The 26,361-nt window shown below is 35.3% G+C and overlaps 1 protein-coding gene across 2 annotated transcripts in view; it reads left to right on the top strand.

The window, feature by feature from the left end:
• LOC142985081 (uncharacterized) overlaps positions 1–26,361 on the top strand; it is a 129,229-nt gene that overhangs the window by 66,081 nt on the left and 36,787 nt on the right. The gene's annotated exons all lie outside the window — the stretch shown is intronic.

The raw sequence follows: 26,361 nt of genomic DNA, 5'->3' as shown, positions 1-26,361 counted from the left end.
CACTCGACGTTAATTGCTAAATATATTGAGTGCATTAGAGGATTGGAATTAAAGTCTTAATTTTATTTGAAAGTTAATGAGTTTGTAGGGAATGTTTTTAGGGGCAAATTAAACTAATATGTACTTTCTTATCAGCGCCGCGATTTTCAACCGTCGGCACTATTGGCGTTTACAGTGGCGTTTTCAAAATAGTAAAGTCCAATAGTACTATCTTCGACCCAGGAATCGAACACGAGACCTCTCGTGCAGCAGTAGCACACACTACCGACCGCGCTACATAGGCACTCAGGAATCCATACTTATATCCATACTAATATTATAAATGCGAAAGTAACTCTGTCTGTCTGTCTGCTACTCAATCACGCCTAAACTACTAAACTAATTTGGATGAAATTTGGTATGGAGATATTTTGATACCCTAGAAAGGACATAGGCTACTTTTTACCCCGGGAAAATAACGCATTTCCATAGGAAAATTCAGGTGGCGGACGAAGTCGCGGGTAAAAGCTACTAGTCTTAAATAACGCTGAAATTGTAAAACTGTTTAAATTCAATCTCACGTAAATCTTATCGGTACATATCTAGAGTGTTTTAAACCACGATAAGTCATGTTCATCGATGGCTCTTCACGGCGAAGTGTTAGAGGGTAGGCAGCACTTGAGGGATGAAGCGCTGACGAAGTAGGGGTTAGCTACTGAAGGGTACTCGGTTGAGAATCTTTCACAATGGATAGAAGAAGACTTAAAATAGGTGTTATATTATATTGACTTCGCTTGCATCACATAAGAGAGAATGAGTCATCATTTTCCCCGTTTTTGTAACATTTTTCGTCACTACTCCGCTCCTTATGGACGTAGCATGATGTTATATAGCCTTCCTCGATAAATGGGCTATCAAACACTGAAAGAATTAAATAAGACCAATAAATCCTGAGATAAGCGTGTTCAAACAAACAAACTGTTCAGTTTTATAATATAAGTATAGATTAAGAATTTTGGGTTTTGTCGGCAAGCTTGTGTTATAAATGCGAATACTGATGTTTGTCACTCTATCATGAAAAAAACTAGACAGTAATATGCAGGGTAGTTGACTTCCCAAATCAGGTACTCTTTATAAAATGTCAAAAACACATTTTGGTATAGAAATATAGTGTAGTGACTTCGCTATGTCTTAATTTCGTTGGTATCAAATGAGTGTCTAATAAAATGTTTTCAGTCTGTAATAATTACAATTTCAACATTATTTACAATAAAAGCTACATAGTCTGAGCATTTTAGATGAACCTTTTACGAGTACGAGTTTAATAATTTTTCGTTAACCCAGTCAACTACACAATTACCATCATTACAATTAGACTACACAAATATTCTTTTCTCATTCCGAGGAAACCTTTATCCAGCTGCAGTGAATAATAATTTGATATATAGCAATCAAAGGAAAACAATGCAGCCCTGGGGGGCTATCACGTATCTCAGTTGACATTTATTTGAAAACCACTATGCTGTTCATTGTTTTCTCTCTTAGAATTTAGTGATTAACACGTTACGTCGAAGCAGCAATGTACTGAATAGTGACCATCAATTTGACGTATACTAGCTGTCAACTGAGATACGTGATAAGCCCGCTGGCTCCAAGTAGTGGAGTCTAAGCTTAACCTTTCTTATTCGGGAATAGTGCCTAAAGAGACAATAGTTATACTCCATGAACAAAACATATTTCCTCGTCGTATTTTTATACAAATCGATGGCCACACGAAGCCTTATAGCCGCTGAAGCCTTACATTGAAGTATCAGGTGTAACCCATATTAAGTGTGAAATGGGCTTATGACAAACACGGTGACCAAGTGCGGTACATACACACAAACCTATTATATTACTAGAGGCCGCCAAAGACTTCGCGTGGAAACCCCTCCCGTGTAAATCCCGATCCCTCGGGAACTCCTGGATAAATAGTCTATGTGTTATTCTGGGTCTTTAGCTACCTATATACCAAATTTAATTGTAATCGGTTCAATAGTGTTTGCGTGAAAGAGTTGCAAACATCCATACATACATTCTATCCCACTGAAACCCTTGTCTTTCTTCCAACTATATTGGAGTCAGCTCCCAGTCTCACCGGATGCAGCTGAATACCAGTATTGTACATGCAGCGACTGTCTATCAGACCTCCACAACACAGTTACCTGGGTTATAACACGATACTAAGTAACACTGCTTGTCAGACTTTAAAGCTTCTGACTACTTTTAACCACTGTCAAAGATCTTTGAAAAGATCTTTCTATCCTACTTATCTTACTAATATTTTAGATGCTAAAGTATATGAGGATAGATGTATGTTTGTTACTCTTTCACGCCAAAACTACTCAACTGACTTCGGTAAAAAATGTAACACAGATAGTTCATTATTTATATTAACACATAACGTACATCGTACCAATGAAAAATTTTGAAACATATGCTAATTTATTCCTTACAACCCTAATTCCTAGGTGCCTAAAATAGGTAATGAAAAGAACGAGAGCCGCGCGAACGAATTTTAAATAACATACAAATACTAAACAATTTAGAAACGGGAATAGAACTCAAGACCTTGTGATCAGTTATCCCACACTACTATCTGAACCACACTTTTATTAATTTCTTTACGTTACCAAAGAATCTATCTCTACTCAAAGATATGATGTTGGCATCGCCATACGACCATTATTTGTGCGTAGCATGTAAGCGTCGTAGCAGATGCGTAGACATGCTACGGCGTAGACGTTACGATCGTAATATATTGCGCCGTGGCGTTGCTTGTGGTTACTGTTATTGTTTATTGGGTATAATAACTTGTGCAAGTCTTTGTCAAGTGCGCTATTATGCCTGAAATACTGTATCGATTTTGATGAAATAAGTCTTAGTGATAGAATAACAAAAATATCAGCCTAGCCTTTCTTCCAAACTATGTTGGAGTCGGCTTCCAGTCTCACCGGATGCAGCTGAATACCAGTATTGTACATGCAGCGACTGTCTATCGGACCTCCACAACACAGTTACCTGGGTTATAACACGATACTAAGTAACACTGCTTGTCAGACTTTCAAGCTTCTGACTACTGTTAACCGTCAAAGATCTTTAAAAATGTTATGGCCGGTTTAATCACTTCTTATCACGTAATTTTTTTTAATATTCCATACATTTCCTTTATCGTCCAAATAAGTTATCCGACACTGTAAATCTAGGTTTTAGTTAACTAAATCAACAGTTAACTAAACTAACAGACCTTCAAACCTTCCTAAAGTATACTAAGTTATAAACAACAGTACCAAGGCGACAGCACACACAAAGAGTTCACCCGACACGAGCAGACTCGATACAATAGAAACACAACACCACCAGCGAGGTCTGCGCGCCTGGTACCTCGCATTGTTACTGCTTACAATTATATACTTTACATATTATATAAATAATACCTTCAAGTTAACTATTAGGTCGGGGAAGTATTTTCGCATTATAGTATGTATGAACTTGTAATAAAATCTCTTTGGCTAAAAGAATCACAAATGAGTACACGGTTCATTAGGTTTCTTTCAGTGAGCTCGTGAGGTGAGTACCCGAATATCGAGCTTTTTGTGTAGAGAAAAGATTTTGTTACAAGTTCATACATACTATATGCGAAAAGACTTTTTCCCCGACCTAATATTTACTACTTTATTCCCAGACTTTTTATACTTGGAAAGAATTCCCGAGAAACTCCAGTTTATTAATTACTAGAGGCCGCCTGCGACTTCGTCCGCGTGGAAACCCTACCCGTGTAAATCCCGATCCCTCGGTAACTTTGGGATAAAAAACCTATGTGTTATACTGGGTTTTCAGCTACTTATATACAAAATTTGATCGTAATCGGTTCTGTATTATTTGCGTGTAAGAGTAACAAACATCCATACATACATACTCACACACTTTCGCTTTTATAATATTAGTACAATCTCTCTGCCAAATTTCATCAAAGTCTATTCAGTAGTTTTTGTGTGAAAGTAGTTTAAAAAACATGTCTGACAGTTGTTTAACACAGCTCTTGATGGAATGCTGCATTTAAGTCAATAAAAACTATGTATAATCTGTTTAAGGAGTTTTTCTTTGAAACCACTAAACAATTTCAGCATTTTTTTCACCAATACAAAGCTTAATTATTCCTGAATAACAAAATAAGCTCTTTATCAAGGAAAATATACTCAAAATCACGGAATATATCTCATAATATAACGAGTTCGCGCTAAGTCTTTCCGCCATTAAAGCAGTTGCCATGACAACGGAATTTTGTTAATTCAATGTCATAATATATTGATTATTTTGTAAAAGGCCTATGTTAAATAGGCTCTGTGTTATTATGTACAGTGCGTGTTGTGTTAGACACTTAATACTATAGAGACTGTGACGTCACGTACATACATACATACATAGGTGACATAGTTATTTTTTCTATTTTTTTACACAAAAGACAACTCCCGCACTAACAATTGCTCTTGTGTCGCGGGGACTTTTACAAACATACAAACAACGGACACAAAGTACAACCAGACCCGAAACAACTATTTGTGGATCGCACAAATAACAATTGTTCTGTGTGAGAATCGAACCCACGACCTCTCAAAGCGGCGTCGCGACCTTAACCACTGTCAAGAAATTCCATCATAGGCCGCAGTTTATATTGCACGAGTAGTGAGAGGCTAGGCGCAGGACCGACGGCTTTACGTGCTCTCTGAAGCGCAGAGCTGAACAACCTCAACTTCCTAACTCCGGGCAAATTTCAATCTCACCCAAGATACGAACCCGAGACCTCTGCGCGGAGTCCATTTGTAAACATACTATATCTATAACACGAAAAGTATAACAATCTTTAAAACCACACAAAAATCTATACTAATATTATAAAGCTGAAGAGTTTGTTTCTTTGTTTGTTTGAACGCGCTAATCTCAGAAACTACCGGTCCGATTTGAAAAATTCTTTCAGTGTTAGATAGTCCATTTATCGAGGAAGGTTATAGGCTATATATCATCACGCTACTACCAATAGGAGCAGAGTACAAGTGAAAAATATTACAAAAACGGGGAAAATTTTGACCCATTCTCTCTTACTAGCTGACTCGCGCAACTTCGCTTGCGTCACATAAGAGAATAGATCAATATTTTCCCCGTTTTTGTAACATCTTTTACTGCTACTCTGCTCCTATTGGTCTTAGCGTGATGATATATGCCCTATAGCCTTCCTCGATAAACGGACTATCTAACACTGAAATAATTTTTCAAATCGGACCAGTAGTTCCTGAGATTAGCACGTTCAAACAAACAAACAAACAAACAATCAAACAAACAAACTCTTCAGCTTTATAATATTAGTATAGATGTGACGCAAGCGAAGTTGCGCGGGTCAGCTAGTCTCACATATACGAAAACAAATATTTATTTTTACGGTGTTTTAAAACCTTACCTTCATGACATAACGGTATAAGCAGTTATTATATCAATAAGAAGTTCGGAACAATTTTATCACACAACGGTACTTCTTAAATACATTTTTTGTACGTTTAATACAAAAATTATATCAATGACTGTTACATTTTATATCTGAGAATTCGAAATACATACTTATTTTAAGTATTCTTCAAGGAAACTGGTTTTTTGAGAACTGCGTTACCAAAAATATTTGCGTAGTACTCGTAACCGGCGGTCCTGTATGACAACATGTATGTATGTGAATGAAGCAAGGGAAGTTTGTAAGGATCGTACCAAGTGACGTTCTTTGGTCTCTGCTTACCTCTATGGGAAGAAATCGTGATTTTATGTATGTATGTACCGCAAGTGACTGTTCGTTAGAGTACGGATTCGACACCCGGGGCGGTAAACATAATAAATAATTTATGTTTGCACATTTCACACACAGTCATCTGATTACAAACTAAGCAGAGCTTGTACTGTAACCAGATAACTGATAACACATACTTATATACTTGTAAATATATACTTATATAGATACACTAGCTGACCCGCGCAACTTCGCTTGCGTCACAAAAGAGAGAATGGGTCAAAATTTTCCCGTTTTTGTAACATTTTTTAACTGGTACTCTGGTCCTTTTCGCCGTAGCGTGATGATATATAGCCTATAGCCTTCCTCGATAAATGGACTATCTAACACTGAAATATTTTTTCAAATCGGACCAGTAGTTCCTGAGATTAGCGCGTTCAAACAAACAAACAAACTCTTCAGCTTTATAATATTAGTATAGATAGACTGATCAGCTCGGGAGATCTTTCCACACGAAGCCACAAGCAGAAGCGAGTAATTCCATCATTTTACCCCCTCCCTACAATTGACCACAGCAGCCCTGTCACAGACACTATTATAGATGGGTCTATGCCACGCCTCCCTGCGGGTGACAGGATCGCTTCCCCGTTGTACAACTTTTTGATTAATTAGTCTTTTTGTGTGTCTGTTCTTAATGGCTATTAAATTTGTGAATAACTGCTCCTGTGGTGCAGTGGGTAGTGTATGCCCCTAAGTTAGTCGGAATCTCGATCGGGACCAAAAAAAGTTTTCAGAACCGCCGCGCGGAAGCGTCTGAAGTTAAGTAACGCTTGCCGAGGTTGTCCTGTGGATGGGTGACCATATTATACATATTATACATACATACGAGTTCCAAAAGGCACGTTAAAATGTGGGTCCTGGTTTTCATTTTCGAAGATCTTTGACAGTCGTTAAAGTCAGAAGCTTGAAAGTCCGACGCACAGTGTTACTTAGTATCGTGTTATAACCCAGGTAACTGTGTTGTGGAGGTCCGATAGACAGTCGCTGCATGTACAATACTGGTATTCAGCTGCATCCGGTGAGACTGGAAGCCGACTCTTTGACTTTATAATACACACATAACTTGGAAAAGTCATAAGTGTGTTGCCTCGGGTTCGAATCTGCAACCACTTGCGTGAGAGATGCCAACTTAAACCACTCGGCTAAGCTAAAGTGACAATTAATTTCTAACTAAATTCTATGTAAATGAGCTACAAAAAGTAATATTCTAATCGCATTAGGATGCTAATTTCCTTGTAAATTCTCTCGCGTCTCAAATTACAATTTGATTACAACGCCATCTGTTAATAGGAAATTGCAACTTTCGGATAATTATTTCGAAATTAGTTTTTTGTTACTTTTGCTGTTTTGTTTTACATATAAGACTAGCTATGCTACTGAGGTTTACTCGCACTTATAGAGGAGTGCCTGAATTTCATTCCAGTTCAGTTTTATTTATATTTCGGCCATTTAAGGATAGTTGAAGAGTTTTTAAGGTCCAAGAACTCTTCATCCACACATCAAATGCAGGTTACCGGGGTGGTTTTTTAGTGGCAGCACCACATAACCTGGCTTTTCCCCCCAGAAAGATCGGGAATCCGAAATAATTTTTCAAAAACAAGGTATAGGAATTGATTTTTGAAAATATTTGTTGACTATCATAACTTTTAAACTCTCGCGTTGCATGTTTAATGTATAATAGAATACGGGAATTAACGCGAACACGCATTTTACCTTAAAATGCCTAACGTTTCGGCGCAGGTTGCACTCGCCGTGGTCCCAGGCTGACAGCCAGCCTGGGACCACGGCGAGTGCGTTTTCGCGTTAATTCCCGTATTCTATTATACATTTGTTGACTATTTTGTATCTTCGGTTTCTAATTGTTTGTTTTTTTATTAAATACAGTTCAGAATTTAGCTTATATCGACCTACGGATACGGAGTAAACTATATTTATATTATCAAATGCGAAAATGATGTTAAAGAAATTTTAGGAAGTTAAGTAAAAGATTTGGATAACATTAGGCTATGAGATAGATTTTATACAATCCTTATACCTACTTAACTAGAGAACAACCACGCGAGCAAAACCATGGCATAAGCTAGTATTACCATAAAAAACATAAACAAACAAGGCTTTTCGCAAAAATCACTAGGATTTTCCCAAATATGTGCACCCCATTTTAAATTTAACACATGACATAATGTAACGCCATCTATTGGCTGTCGATGTAAAACCTTGTTTACGATACAACTCCTGCATAGATATGGGGTCCTGGTACTTTATGCTGATATTCTAATCGATTTTCGAGAAAATATATACCTATCCTCTTATTCATAAAAATATATGAAAGGCTTATAAATTGTTTTGTTTCTTTCACTCCTTAACGAAACGAAAGAGAGAAAACTTATTTTAGTAGCTTTTTAACTAAAATAGGTTTATAGTGTGTTTATGAATAAGACAGCTAGTTTAAGCTTTCGCCCACGATTTCATCCGCGTGAAAAGGTTTCCCGTAGTAAAAAGTATCCTATGTGTGATTCTAGATTAATTTCAAGTTCGATCAGTCAAAAATGTAAGAAGATTTATACTAACTTTAATGCCCTATTTTATCTCCTTAAGGGTGGAATTGATCAAAATCCTTTCATAGCGGATGTCTACGTCATAACATGTACCTGCATGTCAAATGTCAGCTCGATCCGTCCAGTGGTTTGTGCTGTGCGTTTATAGATCACTATGTCAGTCACTCACCTTTTAGTAATAATATATTTAGACTAGCTGACCCGCGCAACTTCGCTTACGTCACATAAGAGAGAATGGGTCATCATTTTCCCCGTTTTTGTAACATTTTTTACTGGTACTCTGCTCCTATTGGTCGTAGAGTGATAATATATAGCCTTTAGCCTTTCCCGATAAATGGGCTATCTAACACTGAAAGAATTTTTCAAATCGGACCAGTAGTTCCTGAGATTAGCGCGTTCAAACAAACAAACAAACAATCGAACAAGCAAACTCTTCAGCTTTATAATATAAGTATAGATTATTATAGGTATAATATATATATATTTAGATATACAACAATAAAATTACCAGGCACGCGAAGCCGTGGCTCAAACTAGTATTAGCATAAAAAACATAAACAAGCATTTCCTCAAAAATCCTTCTTTACGATACAACTCTTACACACGTATGTCGCCCTGGTACTTTCAGTTGCTTTATGCTTATATTCTTTAGGGAGGGTAAGCAGTGCTTTATTGCAAATTGGGGACTTTCGATATTGACATTTTGTAACATGTTAGTAGGTATATGTTGTCAATCCATACTAATATTATAAACTAGCTGACCCGCGCAACTTCGCTTGCGTCACATAAGAGAGAATGGGTCAAAATTTTCCCAGTTTTTGTAACATGTTTTATTGCTACTCCGCTCCTATTGGTCGTAGCGTGATGATGTATAGCCTATAGCCTTCCTCGATTAATGGACTATCTAACACTGAAAGAATTTTTCAAATCGGACCAGTAGTTCCTGAGATTAGCGCGTTCAAACAAACAAACAAACAAACAAACAAACAAACAAACTCTTCAGCTTTATTATATTAGTATAGATTTAATGCGAAAGTAACTCTGTCTGTGTGACGTGTGTCTGTCTGCTACTCAATCACGCCTAAACTACTGAACCAATTTGCATGAAATTTGGTATGGAGATATTTTGATACCCGAGAAAGGACATAGGCTATATATCATCACGCTACAACCAAAAGGAGCAGAGTACCAGTAATTAATGTTACAAAAACGGGGAAAAATTTCACCCATTCTCTCTTATTGGACGCAAGCGAAGTTGCGCGGGTCAGCTAGTATTATATATGCGAAAATTTGTAGACCAGTATTGTACATGCAGCGACTGTCTATCGGACCTCCACAACACAGTTACCTGGGTTATAACACGATACTAAGTAACACTGCTTGTCACACTTTCAAGCTTCTGACTACTGTTAACTGTCAAAGATCTTTGAAAATGACAGCCGGGTCCCACAATTTAACGTGCCTTCTGAAACACGAAGGAACACTACGTTATAAAACTAGTTTTTTTGATTAAACACGTTAATCTCAGGAACTACTGGTGCGAATTGAAAAAAATATATAAGTGTTAGATAGCCTATTTATTTAAGAAGGCTATAAGGCTATATAACATCACGTTACGACCAACAAGAGCAGAGTACCAGTAAAAAATTACTAAAACGTGGCAAATTATGTCCCATTCTCTCTTATGTGACGCAAGCAAAATTGCGCGGGTCAGCTATTATGTTTAATATGGTCACCCACCAACAGAACAACCTCGGCAAGCGTAACTTAGCCTCAAATTCGAGGTTGTTGTTGCGTAGTCAATTTTGATCAAAACTTTTTACAACTTTAACCCCAACACGACCAGTTATTTTAGTTAAATCAATGTGCCGGCAGCGAGAGCCTGCAAAATGCATAGCAATTCAGTTCATAAATAGATGGCCTAGCGTTTCCGTACGATATTGATCTAGAATATATCGTAAATTTAGACTCGCGCTGCAACATTCAATTTTGATTAAATTTGAAGCGCCTACAGCCAGTTGCGCTTACCGGTCGGTAAACGATCTGTGGGTTAAGCAACCCGGCAGTCATTCCATAGATGGATGACCGCATAGTGGTATTTGAGAGGGTCTCCGTGCTTCGGAGGGCACGTAAGAAGTCGGTCCCGGCTGTAGTCTACTAAGATAACAGTCGTTAAGTCACGTCAAAGGACTTCGGGCTTGAACAACTTTGACACTAGGTTGACCACTAACTATACGATAAGAAGAAGAATTATGTGATTATAGTACAAGCTCTGTTTAATTCGTAATCAAATTACCTTGTGTGAGTTGACTAATGATATTTAATCTAACTGCAAACTAAAATTAAACTAATTTCAACTTATAAAACATGTTTCTATCGCCATTTTAACCTAAAATAATTTATACTTATCACAAACTAGTATAAGTTTTTATTATATAGTGATTCTTTGCAATGCCATGGCGTGCTTCAGACGATACAAGCCGATGCCGCGGTTCTGTCTCACGGCAGGCACCGACGTCGCTAACTTATTGATCAAACGAACACTACGTCAGCTTTTCATGGCTAATTATAGTTATGTTTTTGTTTACCTGAAAATATTAGGTCGGGGAAAAGTCTTTTCGCATTATAGTATGTATGAACTTGTAATAAAATCTTTTCTCTACACAAAAAAGCTCGATATTTGGGTACCTCATGAGCTCACTGAAAGAAACCTAATGAACCGTGTACTCATTTGTGGTTCTTGAAGCCAAAGAGATTTTATTACAAGTTCATACATACTATAATGCGAAAAGACTTTTTCCCCGACCAGATATTTACTTACCCTACTAATATTATAAATGCGATTTGTAAGTATGGATTGATGTTTGATACTTTTTCACGGAAAAAAGAATGGACGGATTTTAATGAAATTTGGTACAGTGACAGCTTATAACCTGGCACGGCCAAAGACGTGAGCAAAAACTAGTATTTATTATGCGAAAGTCTACCTGCTATTTTGTCTTTGTACTTAACGTTGTGAACCAAAATACTAGCTTTTTTGTGGTTTAGCCTGTAAAATAAAAACCATGTCATAATAATCTACGCGAACAAAAGTACTTAACAAAAAATCGTTCTTTAATAGTCAAAAACCAAACTATTCATGATGAACTAACGCCATCTATCAATGATATGCAAAACTAACAAATCATTTGAACCACACGCAGATAAGTGTTGCCAATAAATAAGTCACATTATGCGAGCAAAGCCTGTACGCGAACTGAAAGCGTGATTTGTGAACCGAAATTGTGTGTATTAGTGCACTAGACTTAAACACTGTTTAAGTTTGTTGGTCTGAATTTAGCAACAAGCCACGCTGTGGGAAAGTTGAAATCCTACTAATATTATAAATGCGAAAGTTTGTGTGAATGTATGTATGTTTGTTACTCTTTCACGCAAATATTATTGAACCTATTACAATGGAATTTCGTATATAGGTAGCTGAAGATCCAGAATAACACATAGGCTACTTTTTATCCTGGAGTTCCCGAGGGATTGGGATTTACACGGGAAGGATTTCCACGCGGACGAAGTCGCGTTCGGCCTCTAGTAAATAATATATCACGCCTTGTTGTATAACACATTCAAACGTTTCGTGATTAGATATTTTCGAGCCTATATTTTACCAAAAACGTAAAATTCTCGAAATAAATAGATATTCGCATAAATATATACAGAACTAGCTCTTGTCCCACAGCTTCGCTCACCTTATCAACTAACCAGAAAAGTAAAACGAAAAACCTAAAGCTTTTATAAGAAATAACAAAGGTTGCCTACCAACCATATAAGAATGAAGTAACCCCCGGTTTCTGAGGTACATTTAGCGGTAGTTTATCTATTCAATAGCGTTTAAACTTATATAAAAACTAGCGGACCCGACAGACGTTGTCCTGACTAATAAATTAAAAATTAACAAAAAAAAACATTGTCCAGCGGACAAAATTGTGAATCTAAACCATTCTCAGATCCCCTTGAACACAAAAAATTTCATCAAAATCGGTCCAGTCGTTTAAGAGAAGTTCAGTGACATACACACTTACAGAAGAATTATATATATAAAGATAACAGTTTTTTAGGATAGTTTTTTAGGCATATGTGTATATGTACCAAAATACTGAACAATAAATAAATAAATAGATAGATAAACTACCGCTAAATGTACCTTAGAAACCGGGCAATAAGCCATAAACCTACTTTTCCCCATAAACCCAAAAAAAAATAAAAGGTTTCTCCCCTCTGTAAATCAGTGGCTAGTACCAGGAGAGCATAAATATAGGGAAGTATCGGCGACGGGCTGTCTGGCGTGTATTGATTTACGCGTTACGCATCTACGTATAGCTCCTTATGACTCCTGACTGTCTGGTACCATTTTTGCGATGTTTTATAGTAATTTACCTAATTATTATCTAGTTTATTAGTAGACTAGCTTTTAGCCGCGACTTCTCCCGTGTTTTGTCACTATTTCACTTGTTACACTATATAGTTATAATGAAACTGGCTACAAAATATTGTATTTTTGAAAAACTTATGTTACGGAGTGATGCTTATTTCTGAGGTACATTTAGCGGTAGTTTATCTATTCAATAGCATTTAAGTTTATATAAAAATGATAGTTAGAATAGATAAACTACCGCTAAATGTACCTCAGAAACCAGGGGTTAGTCGAGGTAAATAAGTTTATGTGTATTTTATATTTAAAAACATATTATTATACACATAAAGTGACATAATGTAAAATTTAAACTCAATTTAAAATATTACAAAGAAATAGTATTCTCTTCTATCTCAAACTAAACGAGAAAATATAGTCAACTTTTATTCCGTACAAAAAAAAACCTTTAAACTGCACCTAACAATTCTATATGTCACCCTATGCACGAAAATGGCGGCATTTTACCGCCAAAATATCTTATTCTCCCCTCACGCTGTAAGGTTACAGGTCAGAACCAATCACTGGGACCATTAGCCATTGATCCCATATGGTCCTAATGGTCTAAATATTCTAATTCAATCGTATCCCTGCATCAATCACCTTACAAAATTGATAAACGTTAATTTTTGACAGCTGACGCCATTTTGCAAACATGGCGGATGAATTTATGGCGGGAATGCGTGTTGTTTATTTTTAGGAAGATAATTTCGATAATATAATCTTTAAAATGATTAAATTATCTATTTTTTATGGTTATTTCGTGACTTTAATATGGCTCCTATTAAACATATAGGATTAACATTTTAATGGTAAATTAACGTGGTGTATTTTATATACTCTGCCTACAGCGCTAGTTATAAAAGGCGTGATGTTATATTATGTACAACTAGAGGCCGCCCGCGACTTCGTTCGCGTGGAATCCCTTCCCGTGTAAATCCCTCGGGATCTCCGGGATAAAAAGTAGCCTATGTGTTATTCTGGGTCTTCAGCTACTTACGTACCAAATTTCATCGTAATCGGATCAGTAGTATTTGCGTGAAAGAGTAACAAACATACATACTCACAAACTTTCGTATTTATAATATTAGTAGGGTAAGTAGGATGTTTACATAAATATGTTACTGTAAAAGCCCGAACGGTGGTAAATCCTAAGATTTTCCGGTAAAACCTAAGATTTACCAACTTGCAATGGTAAAAGTCCGAACAATTCTTTTATTTCGAACTTTTACCTATATTTACTTGATGATATCGAGATGTCGCCGGAGCCCCGCTTCGCGGGGCTCCTCCTTCTGGGTGGTTAAAAAAAAATAACCACGAAGGCTAAGGTGGGAGCGAGCGAAGCGAAGCTCCCACCTTAGCCTTCTAACCTAACCTACCCATGTCGCTATGCCCAAAACTCCTTCTTTATAACTACGTCACAGTATCTGGGGGCACGGAAGTGCCCCCGCAAGTCGAGCAAAAAAAAAGCGGCACGGCCGTAACATCCTTTTCTCGAAGCAATTCGGGCTATTTTTGACACCCCTATAATTTCGTTGTGGATAAAACAAGAAGCCTGGATTTTCAGCAACTAATCAGTCAGTGTATAAACACGGTATATTTAAAATTTCAGTCAATTTGAACCAGTAGTTTAAGAATGACAACTTGTTAAAATTTTGAATTTTGTCACTCACTGATTCACTGACTCACTGACTCACCGATCATCAAAAGTCTAAGGTACTTCTAGCAGACTTAGAAGCTTAAAATTTAGAATACAAATAGGGTTTAGTGTCTTAATCATGGGAAAAATTTAATATTTTCTAATTTCGGTCCAGTTTTCTAAATACACCAACTGCAACAATAACTTTGTAATTCCATATAAATGTATAAGATTACAAGGTTACATTTGCAGTTAATGAATTATTATTACTGTAGAAAATAAAATAAATAGGTGTAAATAGGTACCTACTATATGAGGCATAACGGGAGGGGGTAAAAGGTGGGTAAGGGTGTTTAGCCCATGAAACTGAACAACATTCCCATAGGAAAATATGTTGAATTATGAAAAAAAAACGTCTTTCCATACAAATTTGACTTATGTTCGCTCTACAAAAAGAAGTGAGATGCCATCAAAAACATTCTGTAAAAACCTCAAGTCTCGCCGTAAAAAGTTGTGAGATCTATATAATACCAAGTCGATTAATCTATTTAGTCTCTACTTAAAGGACCTTCTGTCTTAAGTTATTACGTATGTTATTATCATGCCAATTTTAAAAAAATACCTTTAAAACAAATAGATCGACTTGGTCATCGCAAGAAAACACAAATTCGCCATTATTAACATTTCAGGAGCATTAACTTCTTGTCGTGCTGTGTAGTGTGATACATACTAATAATCAAATCATGCGATGGCCAGGTCGGTCTATTTGTTTTAGAGGTATTTTTTTGAAATTGGCACGATAATAACATACGTAATAACTTAAGACAGAAGGTCCTTTAAGTAGAGACTAAATAGATTAATCGACTTGGTATTATATAGATCTCACAACTTTTTACGGCGAGACTTGAGGTTTTTACAGAATGTTTTTGATGGCATATAATTATACCGTGAAATAGTTATAAACATAGTTATGAAGGAGGATTTTTTTATATATCGTAACATAGTTTTTAAACTCTGGCTTGTTCGGACTTTTACCATTGAGAGTTGGTAAATCTTAGGTTTTACCGGAAAATCTTAGAATTTACCACAGTTCGGGCTTTTACAGTAACATATACATTCTAGATATCTAAGAGTTCTAAATTGCATAAAACAGCTAGTCCCCTGACTAAATACGAATAAGTTAGTATGGATGAGTGCTTCAATTATTCTAAGTGTTTTTATAAGTGAAAACAAATGAACACGTTATATATTATTCAAAGCAGTTATATTTGTAATCAATAAAATTTTGTACTCATTCAATATTTATTACTAGAAAGACAAAAAAAAATAGGTGTACGACTTTTCTATTTGAAAAGATTTATTTGGGTAATAATATGGTCCTATACTCGCACGAAGTCGAGCTAGTTATAAGTGAAAAAGTGCGTTTTGGTAATCCTTATCCTATTTTTTTATCACGTAAAAACAGCCGAACCGATTTTTATGAAAAGCAGACTAGATTTCACCACAGAAAAGGACTTACAGTACTTTTTACCGCGAGCAAAGCCGCTGGTTTACACTAGTATTTATAATAAAATTAACAAAACATTCCTCAATCAGAACTTCAACTGAAAACTGAATATAACTGAAATACGACATAAAATAAAACTAGCATTTATGTAAATAAGGATTTGAAACCTTTGCGACGCTTGGCGAGTTGCCAGACCAAAATAATATTAGTTTATAGGCCAACAACATACGGGAATTAATCAAAATACTCATATAACTAAAATCTAAGGAAATGTAGAAACTCGTGTAATTAGTAATTTAAATTGAGTGTAACGCCATCTAGTGTGTGAAGTTTGAAACTAAAATTATTTTACTAATATTGTAAATACGGAAGTTTGTTTGATATGCTTTTATGACTAAACTGCTGGACCGATTTCGATAAAATTAGTATTAGTAAAGATTGTAAAATACCGATATTCAGCTGTATCCGGTGAGACAGGAAGTCGACTCCAACATAGTTGGAAGAAAGGCTAGACTGATGATAGTTTAATACCTAATTTTACACTTAACTCATATTATTCAAATAAAGTCTGCAGAGCTGCAGAGTTCAGTCAAAAAAGAAAAATAAACACTGAACATTACTATCCCACTGCTGGGCAAGGGTCTCCCCCCGTAATGAGGGAGGGGCTAGGCCTTGAGTCCACCACGCTGACCAATTGCGGGGACTTTGCATACCAAGAACTGATTAATCATGTTATTTTAATTATACAGTATAGAAACTTACCGATTTGGTGTCCAATTTGTATTTAAAGTTGTAATTAAAATCAAATCAGTTTTTCATTGAGGTCAGATACTAAATATTAAAACCTATAATTGTTAGAAACATTATCTACCTACATTTGTTCCGAAAGGAAAGAACAGTTGTGTGCTATCCTTTTCAAGATCTTTTTATTTAAAACTAGCTGACCCGCGCAACTTTGCTTGCGTCAAATAAGAGAGAATGGGTGAAAATTTTCCCCGTTTTTGTAACATTAATTACTGGTACTCTGCTCCTTTTGGTCGTAGCGTGATGTTATATAGCCTATGTCCTTTCTCTCTGCAGAGTAGCAATAAAAAATGTTACAGAAACGGGTAAAATTTTTACCCATTCTGTCTTATGTGAAGCAAGCGAAGTTGCGCGGGTCAGCTAGTCTTCAATAACAGCAATAGGTGTCAACTTATACCACTCGGCTATCACTGCCTTTGATAAAGAAACTGACCATAAATCGTCTATGGTTCTAACTATCTGTAGACACAGTAGTAACATACAATGTGTAAATAAAAGCCATGCAGCAGGAACTAATCGTAACTAACTAACATGGCGGAGGACACGCGCGCTCGTAAACACATTCGATAAGGAGTACTATACGATCATTGATACCCGATACTTGATTGTGTTGGCTCAGATGCTGATATAATGTACAATATGAAGTTCTGACTGCCTCCACGGCGCAGTGGTTTAGGTAACGCCGCTACCGTTGCGTCGGGAGTGAGTTTGGTTAGCGCCTTACTAAATTACGATAGAATAAGATAACTTTGGAATTCTGAACTGTTGTTACTTTAAAATTTAAATGGATAAAATATTGGGAAGCATAAAAATGTGAAATTTTAATTTGCGTAATACAAGTAACCCAAATAAAAACAAACATTCCCGATTTTTAAATTATTTTCAATCACATTTATACTGCATTTTCATAGAACCTCACGTTTTCCAAAAAAAAACCCTCTTTCCCTCACAAATACATAATTCTGTCTGGAGTGTAAGTACCAGGGTGGCATGAGTTTAAAAGATATTATCTTTTTATATTATGTGTTCTATTATAAATAAGTTTATGGCTATTGGGTTCGAGTCACCTTTAATAGTGAAAACATGGTTTTAACGGTGAAGGAAAACTGGCTGTTTTTTTAAACAGACACGTTTTTTCACGAAAATGATCGAGGATTCGTACCCGAGGCCAATGACTTTTCCAAGTAATGTGTGTATTAGAAATAATTATCACTTGTTCCAACGGTGAAGGAAAACATCGTGATGCAACCTTGCATGCCTGAGAGTTCTTTAGAACAGTTCTTGAAGGTATGCAAAGTCCCCAACCCTCACTTGGCCAGCGCGGTGGACTCAAGGCCTAACTCCTCCCTCATTACGGGAGGAGACCTTTACCCAGCAGTGGGACATTAATGGTATAAATAAAAATTTTAAAACAGTTTTTGGAATGATTCAAAGAATTGCAAAAGCTATAGAATTTTGGCATACGAATAGTTTATAACCTCTATAACACATAGGATACTTTTTATTCCAGAAAATCTTTTCGAACGAAGTCGCGGGATGATACAAGTATAAAACAAACAACACACTTTCACCCCCTACTCTTAAGGGGTGGTTTGAATAACACATCACATCACATCCTGCCGGTCCCTTCCGGCGAGGTGTCGTGACGTTCTGTCATAATTGTTACATGATAACGTGAAATGAGGACACAAAATATTAAATAAATAATGCCATATTTTAACTGTTAAGATATGAAACTGCTGCATTGATTTTGAAATGTTTCTTCTTATCGTATGGTTAGTGGTCAACCTAGTGTCAAAGTTGTTCAAGCCCAAAGACTTTTGACATGACTTAACGACTGTTATCTTAATTGACAACAACCGGGACCGACTTTTTACCCTCCGAAGCACGGAGACGCTCAGTTCTAATACCACTATGCTGTCACCCATCTATGGAATGACCGCTAAGTTTTGCTTAGCTCAATCTATACTAATATTATAATACTAATATTATAAAGCTGAAGAGTTTGTTTGTTTGAACGCGCTAATCTCAGGAACGAATCTGGTCCGATTTGAAAAATTCTTTCAGTGTTAGATAGTCCATTTATCGAGGAAGGTTATAGGCTATATATCATCACGCTATGACCAAAAGGAGCAGAGTAGCAATAAAAAATGTAACAAAAACGAGGAAAATTTTGACCCATTCTCTCTTATGTGACGCAATTTAAGTTGCGCGGGTCAGCTAGTTTATTATGAACTTATTCAGAAATTAAGCTGTGAATCGTGCCATAAATTATCATGTTTGTTTTTAATTAGAACATGATTGTGTATAATTATATTTAATTAATATTAAAACTGCGAAATTGTATGTGTTATTTCTTTTCTGCGAGTAATAATGAATCTTGTAAAATATATCATTAAGAAAATAGTTTTAGTAGATGTTTTGTTAAATGAATAAATGTTTAATTAATTACTTAAAAGTGTAAGGTTACTAAAATGTCAAGCGCCATTTTGTTTTAACAAAATTGATAATACAGACTATATTTCTAAGAAATTCGTTATTAAATTCTCGAAATTGAAAGCTTTCGAACACAATTTATCAAAATAAAGAAAGTCTTTTTACGAAATTCGATAAAATATTTCACATTTGCCCTCCGAAAGGCGCAAATGTAATATCAACGTATTTCATTTCATTCTACAATGAAACACACATAATTTGATTCTTGTCAACAGTAAATTCCTCACAGACATAGCCAAATAACCCGCGAACATTGCAAAACCCTCCCCCTCCCCCAAAACGGGTACTTTAAATCAATATTTTCCATTGTTCGGTCAAAATTGCGTTTAGCGCCATCTCGTTAAGGGTGGAAGTACTAGTGAAGAGGTTGGTGTAACTCTTACCCGGTTGGTTTCTCTTTTGCTGCCAAGAGATGGCGGTTTTATCAATATTTTAATGGGTGTTTTTTTTGTTACAGGTATGTTGCTCTACATTTCTTTGGATAACTATACGGGGGTTTCGTAAAATTTGCTCTAATTTATTAAATAAATTATTGGCAAAGGGGTAAGTGATTTAGTACTAGAAACTGTCCAAATATTAACTTTTGTAGTGATTATTACGAAGATATAGGAACGAAATGTATATGATATATATATAGTTAACGATCTGTTTTCATTCAACCAAATTGTAAAATATCAGGTATTTTCTATATTCATACCCAAGTATTAATTCATCACATAAGCAAAAGTATAAAATTCGTTTTCTTATTTGACGCAAATCATAATCAATACTGACATATCCCATCTAAAAATCGACTAAAAATAACCGTAACAGCACAACACTATCTATAAAAAACCGTAAACTTTAACATTGAACCGTAACTAACTTCACTAATAAGTTTCGTTTGAACGAGATAATGTCCTTACAAAAAGTTACTATCACTTTGATCTATAAAAATGTTTCAGTAAGAATAAATAGAATTTCAGAAAACTTTTCATTGATAATAAGCTTGTTTTTATCTTTCCCGAGTTGAAAAACTTAGGACGAAATAATTTTATTTTGTTACCGCGATGCTAATGCCATCTATCGACCGTGGTTTGAAACTTTCGACTTCAAATAGCCGATTTCTTCGATTATGTTCTACGACACATGCTACGCATGTGCTACGATCGTAGACCATTGCTACGCTCGTAGATCTATATGCCTACGGTCACGGTATAATCTTTTGACGTTTATTAATATTTTTATGAATAAGGCTGATGTTTTCATAGGAACTATATTTGGTATTTGAAGAATAATTTTGTTGTTTATGACTGATTGAGCTTACTAATGAACTAATATTCAGCTCTATCTGATTTTGAAAGAAATTGAAGCTTTGTTTCGGGACTGGGCATCTACCTTCATGCTTAATTTTATCACTATCGGTTTAAAATTGTTTGGGTGAAAGTAAAACAAACTAATGTTAGCGTGGCCTATTTTCTGCCCATGACTTTAAAGACTTTTTCTAAAAGATGTAAGCATACATACAGACATAGGGACAGACGCGAAAAGCAACTTTGTTTTATACTAAATAGTAATTACAAAAATCCATATCATATTTGCAATTTCTAAAAAATATATACAATTATAGTCTATGATATTTTAACCACGGCGGCCATATTGCCTTCAATATAGATATCTAATTCTCCATAAATAACTGTCATAGCAAAAGTTATAGTTAATTGATAATAATAAATAAGTCGTTAGGGGAGACGTTAAGCACTTTTATTACGGCCATTTTATGATGGGCTTTATTGTTATGGTATAAAAATTATAATTATAGAGACTAACTGTGGTATAAGTATTTTGAAATAATTTTGGTGATAGTCGTTTATTTTTTTTGTGATGTTTTTGATATCGATGGCTTTCGTAGCGCAGTGGTAAAGGTCGCTATGCTGCTACTAGTAAGTCGAGAGGTCGTTGGTTCGATTACCACTAAAACAATTTTTTGTGTGATCCACAAATAGTTGTTTCGGGTCTGGTTGTACTTTGTGTCCGTTGTTTGTATGTTTGTAAAAGTCTCCGCGACACAAGAGCAATTCTTAGTGCAGGAGTTATGTAAAGATTATTCTTTACTAACCGACACTTTTATAAAAGTGCTATCTATCGTATGGTTAGTGGTCAACCTAGTGTCAAAGTTGTTCAAGCCTGAAGGCCTTTGACGTGGCTTCACGACTGTTATATTAATTGACAACAACCGGGACCAACTTTTTACGTGCCCTCCGAAGCTCGAAGACGCTCAGTTCAAATACCACCATGCGGTCACCCATCTATGGATTGACCGCGCCAACGGTTGCTTAACCCACAGACCGTTTACCGACCCGTGAGCATAACTGGCTATGAGCGCCTGATGATGATGATGGCTATCTATACTATATACTATAATACTATATCTATACTATCTATACTATAATATAATAAAGCTGAAGAGTTTGTTTGTTTGTTTGTTTGTTTGTTTGAACGCGCTAATCTCAGGAACTACTGGTCCGATTTGAAAAAATCTTTCAGTGTTAGATAGCCCATTTATCGAGTAAGGCTATAGGCTATATAACATCACGCTACGGTCATTAGGAGCGGAGTAGCAACGAAAAATGTTACAAAAACGGGGAAAATTTTGACCAATTCTCTTAGGTGACGCAAGCGAAGTTGCGCGGGTCAGCTAGTATACTATAATAATATTATAAAGCTGAAGTGTTTGTTTGTTTGTTTGTTTGTTTGAACGCGCTAATCTCAGAAACTACTGGACCGATTTGAAAAATTCTTTCAGTGTTAGATAGCCCGTTTACCAAGGAAGGCTATAGGTTATATATCGCTACAATCAATAGGAGCAGAGGACCAGTTAAAAATGTTACAAAAACGGGGAAAAATTTGACCCATTCTCTCTTATATGACGCAAGCGAAGTTGCGCGAGTCAGTGAGTTATAAAAGTGCTAAATCCGGGATTCGACAGGAATTAATATATTCACCTCCTTTTAAACCAGACAGCACTAATCTTTCCACTCGATATCACTTGAAAATCCTATAAAATGGCCGCCATTGAAGTTTTCTCACCCCTTGGGTACCAGGGTGTCATAAAACGCAGGAGTCAGCGAATATAAACATCTATCTGCTTATGACAGGACAATGAGGTTGACACTTACGCGCAGACTCACTTAGTAATGTAGATTTCACGATTGTTCTTTGAAGGGGAAAGATATGATTTTTTGAAGGGATTTTTGGGTGAAATAAGGCTTTTTTTGTGTTCGACTATTGTTATAATTATTTTTATTAAAAAATATTCACCGACATGTATGTAATATTAACTTTTGAACAACTAAACTCATTTGGATAATTCTTTTTTTAATATATTTTTCACTGTCGGTACATTGTTTCTATAGGATCGATGGGATCAAAATTCCCATGGCAATGGAATCAACGCGATAAAATTGCACTATACCCGGACAAAGTAGTAGTAGTATATGATTTTTAGTAATATTTTACGAGAATTGTAACTGACTACCACTGTGATCGAAAAGTGTCTCGGGTTAGATGTCTGGGTTGAGCAAAATGCTTTAGGGGTTTCCTAACTTCCAATACGGAATGTGGCAATAAGCTAGCTATAAGACCATTACATGGAACTAAAATATTGTTAAAAGCGAGACGTGGAATTAGTTCGAAAATATCTGCCTAGATCTTTAAGTATAACAGGCGTGATGTTATACTTAAAAAAGCTTTATATATGTACTGTGTGTGTGTCAGACAATAGACAGCACAGACACAGTGACGTCATACATACATACATACATATGAATGAAGCTCAACTTTGACATTTGAGACCCCCACGTGAATGCAAATAATTGAAATACTGACGTAAGTGACACCGTGGGAGGTCGACGTAGTAATATATTGATGACATTTCATTTTAATTGCAACGAGTTATGCAATTTGAAAAATGGCGGCCGGTCCCATGTTGGGCGCCAATTGAGACTACGTCTATGTGGCCACTCACTTTTTAAATAATTTTTAGTAAGAACAACAATAAAATTATACCTGTTATTGATTATCTTTCGTTAATTAGAAATACAATAAAACAGCCCAAAATAAAAATCTAATTTAGTTAACCTGACTCATGTCGTCAATTTTTCAAGAATTCAGCTATTTTCAGGAAGAAACTTGATCTTAACATAACAGTTTTTTAGAATAACTCTTTATTTGGGGAAAAAAGACTTTGCCGTCAAATGGATAATTCTGTTTAAAATTATACAGTTAAAAAAAACTGGTTATATAAATTTCTGTGAAGTAATTTACTTGTATAAATTATTTAACATTTATTATCACACGTTAATTAAATTACCTATAAGAGTGAATATAAATCTACTGTAATTAACTCACCAATGTGTTAAATATAATGTCCATTTAACATGGCGCCGACTGCCTTTGAGTTAATAATTATAAATGTAACAATTTAACGAAATACGATGTTATGAGGAATTTTAATTAATATTTGTTTTATTTGCATAAAATTATTGATAAATGGGTTTTTTAATGTATTTTTGAGGTTTCATTGTAGATAATTTAGTTTAATAATCGTGAATCGTAAAGCTTTGAAATTTGTTTATGGATTTTCACGATTTTTTAATTGAAAATTAAGTTATAACCTTTCTCTTTTAAAAACTGAGATATTACCTCAAAAAAATATTACTTTGGGGTTCCAAATAGTATAAAAAATTATTAAGTTAACATATTTAGAAACTACACAAAATAAACCGATTGTTTCATTTCGTATCTAAATAAATTATATTTAATAGTAACCTCTTTTTAATGCATATCACTTTAAAATGTAAGTAAGTAATTTAAACAATGAATTTATAGCTAAATACTAAATATAAGCTGAGATATATTTTAGCTAAATACTAAAACGAAATGATAATATGCATATTCGAGCCTAAAATGTGCAAATCATTCTATTTCCCGCCTCCTGACAAACGTCAATGAATACAGTTGACAGATGACAATAGTGATGAGACTATAATAGCTTTAGTCGATTAAATGCACTTCCAAATACGGACTTCTGTATTTATAAATTAATAACAAGTTAGTTGTCTTTGGCATGTAGAAAAACATATTATTTAACTAATATACACGCGCAATAATCTTTAATTTTCTTTGATTATAAACTAGATAATTATTTATAATCTATACTTACTATATGTACTTACTAATGTTATAAAGCTGAAGAGTTTGTTTGTTTGAACTACTAATATCTCAGGAACTACTGGTCCAATTTGAAAATTTCTTTCAGTGTTAGATAGCCCATTTATCGAGAAAGACTATATATCATCACGCTACGACTAATAGGAGCAGAGTTACAGTAAAAAATGTTACAAAAACAGGGAAAATTTTGTACCATTCTCTCGTATGTGACGCAAGCTAAGTTACGCGGGTCAGCTAGTATATAGATAAGTCAGTCTATGTGTGTTATAGGCATAATTTGTGGTAGAATCGAAAGCCATTTCATCCATGGTAGTAGATATAAGTCAAGTCAGGCATAATTTTTTTATCGTATTACAGCGAAAGTCATTTTCTAAATGACGATCATTACTATTGACCACGTATATTTCATTCCAAATTCCCTATACCCGCCTTTTTACTGTCGCCAATCTATAAAAAAATAGCCTGTCATTGCAGTCATTAAGGGTTTCGTCCCCATGATACCGACATTTCTATTTACGATAAAAAAATTACAAGTGCCGTGCAATTTTCCCAATAAAAAGTTTGGAATCGTCGGACATCGATTCCCATTGGTCGTTATGGTCGCTCTAACTTTTTTTTTTCAAAACCCTCTTCATTAGTCTATGGCTAAATTGATGACAAGTCTTATTGCAAGGTCTTAGAGTTCAATTTTGTTTTGGATAAGGTTGTGTTGTTTGAATTGACGTAAGCATTTTTAAGTTTTGATCGAATTTCTTAACTTTAGGTCCTAGTTGATTAAATAAATATAATTGAACAATTACCTTTAGTGCGGATGTCAATGGAAACGCTGGGAGGGCGCGCAATAGAAGGACATACACAGATCTGGAATACTAAGAACGTCACTTGGTACGATCCTTACAAACTTCCCTTGCTATCACATACATACATGCTGTCATACAGGACCGCCGGTTACTAGTACTACGTACCTGACCTTTTTACAAAACATCTAATCTGTGAATGTTTTCCCTCCCTAAAAATGAAAAATCAGCCTCTGTATTCTATTTTTATTATTATAATAAACTTAGTACCTTATACAGTATCTCAAGCTAGTAGCTTCATTGGCAAAACTAACACAAAGATTTACAATACCTATTAATAATACCTAATAGAACGTAATAAGGTTATTAGCGCACTTTCACACAAGTATAAAGCAGTAAGGCCTTTGACATCACGCTACCATTTTCCCCAGATTCATCGTGATCTCGCAAAAGCAAATTAACTTAAAAGGGATGGGCTACTTTCCAGTTTTAAGTAATGACTCATGCCAAGAAAATGGCGGGAAAACAGACGAATTTGACGCCTCATTCTCGGATTTTTTTTTCATTACATAGACAAGATAGAGGACGTTTTCGTTCTGGAGCTTTTGTTTAGTTTTATAGTCTATGACGTTGTTTATTTTTTAGAATATTATTGGGATTTTGGTAAATACATGATTGAATTTTATTTTGTATTTATGATCATTATTTCAACAAAAATACATTTATTTCAGCTTAAATATTAATTAATATCTCGAAGACTTATATTTGTAAATTCAAAAAATAATGAAATTTTGTTAAAATCATAATTACTGGGGTTCTCTTAATTGCTTTTGTCGCTCTAAGAGAAGCTTAGCTTCAATAACATTATCTTATTAAAGATGGCTCTTTATTTCAGTTATTAATGCGAAACTTAAGATTTTTGAATAAATATTTGTTACTCAATCACGCCAAAACTACGCAGAGTCCGGAAAAAAACCTTTCAAATCATATTTTAAACAGGCTTCCGTTAAACCAAAAACAAATTCCTAAGCAAAGT

The sequence above is a fragment of the Anticarsia gemmatalis genome, chromosome 29, assembly GCF_050436995.1.
Source record: "Anticarsia gemmatalis isolate Benzon Research Colony breed Stoneville strain chromosome 29, ilAntGemm2 primary, whole genome shotgun sequence".
NCBI lineage: Eukaryota > Metazoa > Arthropoda > Insecta > Lepidoptera > Erebidae > Anticarsia > Anticarsia gemmatalis.
Note: the sequence above shows the minus strand (reverse complement) of the source record. Positions and strands in the feature narration are given on the sequence as shown.